Source organism: Lotus japonicus, chromosome 1, assembly GCF_012489685.1.
Source record: "Lotus japonicus ecotype B-129 chromosome 1, LjGifu_v1.2".
Classification (NCBI taxonomy): Eukaryota; Viridiplantae; Streptophyta; class Magnoliopsida; order Fabales; family Fabaceae; genus Lotus; species Lotus japonicus.
Window position 1 is genome coordinate 56751847 of NC_080041.1, and position 3256 is coordinate 56755102.

Consider the following 3256-nt stretch of genomic DNA (forward strand, 5'->3'; position numbering starts at 1 on the left):
GATTTCATTATACCACATTTTATCTTTTTCATAGTTCCCTCATGAGAAAGATCAGCAACTTACTAACTAATCATCAATTCCTTGAATAACTAAGAAAGCAAGTAGTATTAAGTTTAGGTGTTATTTGACTATTGAACTAATCCTATTCCTAGGCCTTAGATTCAATTGATGATCCTATCTATTTCAGATTCAATTAAATGGTTTCCACCAATTTCTCAAATCTACATCAAGTTCTAGTTGATCACTCTAAAACTAGCATTAAGAGCAAGATAGATCATTGAAATCATCACATAGAAACATGAATTTATACATGGAAATCAAAGTAAATACATTCAAGTTAAAAGACTACATCCAATCCCAACACAAAAGGTTTAGCAATCCATTTCCATGGATGCTATAAGCTTACAATAAGGGAAAATGAAGAAGAAGATCATCCGTGCGGCGTCGGCGTGTTCCCAGCTCGACGGAAGGTCACCAAGCCTCCAAGTTCCTATTCTTTCTCTGCTATTTCGTGTTTCTTTCCTCAAAAGTTCCTTCTGTTGTTTTTCCTCTGTTCCGATTAAATTTTCCTTTTAAATGGAAAATCTGGCACGACCGCTCAGCCCCTTTTATGGCCGCTTAGCGCCCTGTTACTTTAGGGATGGGTTTTCTTTAACCGCCTTGAAGACGCTCAGCCCCTTTCTTGGACGCTCAGCTCTTTTCTGACAGGATAAAATGGGCTCAGCTGGTTTCTAAAGGGCTCAGCTGATTTTTCCCAAACCTTCCAAAACTCTTTATCTTTTCACCAAATCTTCATTTCTTCACTAGATTCATGTCCCTACAACAACAATTGAGATTGGATCTCCATTTAAACACATTCTAATCAAAAGAGAGTCGATTTGCAAGATAATTCTCATGAATACAAAAGATAAGTGTCACAATAACAGTTGAAAACATGGTAAATTAGACATTTATCACACACCTTCACGAATATTGACAATGACACTTTTGATTTTGCTTAAGCCATCTTGCACCAACAAATTTAAAATGTGAGCACAGCACCTAAAATGAAACAAAGCACCATCAAGAAATAACTTATTGCTTGGTAAGTTCTCCTTGAGATTTTTTATGCATGTATCATTGTAAGCCGCATTGTCAACAGATATGGAAAAAACTATTTTCAATCCCCCAAATTTTAAACACTTGAAAATGGCATCAGCCACATCAACCCCACGCTTAGGAGCCGACACTTTCACAAAACTCAAAACTCTCTTCTGAAGATTTCACCCAACATCTCACTACCATATATTCAACTACTTGGTGGCTTGATTTCCACATATCCATTGTCCAACTAATCTTACTCACACTTTTCAGCATTGCCTTCAAATTTATCTTCTCCATCTCATATAAAGCTAAACAATAATTTCTTATGGTTTTACGAGTCACCTTTTGAAAATCTAAATTTGCATACTGGAAAGCCCACATCCAAACATCATTCTCAACCACACAAAATGGCATTTCATTATTGTATCTAGCACCAGAATTCAGAAACGGGTTACCTGAGTTACAAGGTTGAAATGGTATGACACTCTACTTCTTTTCAGTAGCCTTATGCGCCCTCCTTTGTAAGAAAATTTCTGAATGCCTTTTCAGATGGCTAGTACTGTCCCCTTTTCCACCTGTAGCAATTTTTTCTTTGCAATATCTGCAAACTGCTTTCTTTGCACCTCCGGTAATTTCAATTTCATCAAAATCTGCCCAAACCGCAGATGTTTTCTTCCTCTTTTTCTTGGTTACCAATTCTTCACCGACCTGATCTTGGACTTGTTCACCATCTTGTGTGTTATCTTGCAGCTGAATTGCATCTGGTTGGACATGCTCATTCACCTCAGCAACAATAGGATTGCTCTCAAGTGGAGAAGACATTTGTGAATCTGAAATAGAAATAGAACAATGAGGATTTTTGTTTTAAAAATTGTTGATTATTTATGTACAGAGAATAGAACACAGTATTCATCTAATCAAGTTCATTGATAAACTATGACATAAAACAAATTGCTACATAAGTAAAAAGTTGAAGCTATATAATATGAAGTGAAATGTCACGTAAAATTGTGAAGAGTGTGCAACTGTTATTGAATTGGAACTTAAATTGTATTTTGGTTGAAGACTATAAAATGTGAATTGTCATAAGAAATTATCCCTTGAACATGAAGATTATAAATAATATCTAGAACTAATAGCTATCTGTTACTTGTTAAAAAGAATCGAACAAAAGAAAAGGAAAAAAACTGGGTTTTATGGCTCTTGTCTTGTAATTTTCCTTCGGTTCTAGAAAAAGAAAAAAAAACTGGACTTGCGAAACAGATTCACGGTAGCATAAAATGGGGGTGATTCTGGTGAACTTGGTACTACCCAGAATTTAAATAAATCAACTAGCTTGGAACACAAAAAATTTCATCTATGTAAGGTAATTTTTTGTTTCAGAAACATGCTAGTTCATCCATTAACTCTTTTTCTATTTCAGAATTCATAGCTTATAATGATTTTTTTTCTCAAAAAAGAGACAAGAGATGGATGAGCAGGTAAACAAACATACCTTGTGTAGCTGCAAAAAAATAATTGAGATGGTATTGTGCTGCAATGGTCTGCGTCGTTTGTTGATGGTGGATAAGGGTGGTGCTGGTGCAGATCGTTGAAAGGGGGTGATGCAGAAAAATTAGGGTCGACTCATGGAGATGGAGACTGGAGAGTGAGAGTCTGAATTAGAAACTAGAAAGGCTACTTTATAAGTTTTAACTGACAATTAATAAGAATTTAAAGGAAAATGGAAGGTCAAAGGTGAGACTGAGACTGGAGACTCAAGTCTCAAGAAAGAAAACGGATGGGATAACACAAGCACGTTGGATAATTGAAACTTGAAAGGTCTATATTTTAATAAATATACATAGCAAACAGGCTGGCCTGATAAGCCTAACATGCTTTTTTATAAGCCCAAGCCCGATCTATTTAATTAAATAGGCTTTTTATAAAGTCTGAACCTAGCCTTTTTGTTGAACGGGCCAAGTCAGGCTAGAGCTTAAACAAGCCAGGTCATAGGCACCTGTCGGCGGCCTGGCCCATTCCCACCCCTACCATTCAGTATAGCTCGAGAACTGATCAATGGTATGCTACACAGAAGGCTCAGGCCCCTGATGCTGAAAACAACGCCAGATATGACTATACATAAAAGTAGTAGTCTTACATGTGGCTCTTTGTTGTCGAGAAACAAACTCCA

General features: G+C 36.5%; 1 long non-coding RNA gene across 1 annotated transcript; it reads right to left on the reverse strand.

Annotated features, from left to right (window-relative positions):
- Positions 1-286: 286 nt before the first annotated feature.
- Positions 287-2871, reverse strand: LOC130730930 (uncharacterized). The gene is made up of 4 exons (XR_009016528.1): positions 2579-2871; positions 1539-1913; positions 962-1041; positions 287-817 (listed from the first exon to the last, which is right to left on the reverse strand). It is a non-coding gene; the product is annotated as an uncharacterized LOC130730930 (long non-coding RNA).
- Positions 2872-3256: the final 385 nt, after the last annotated feature.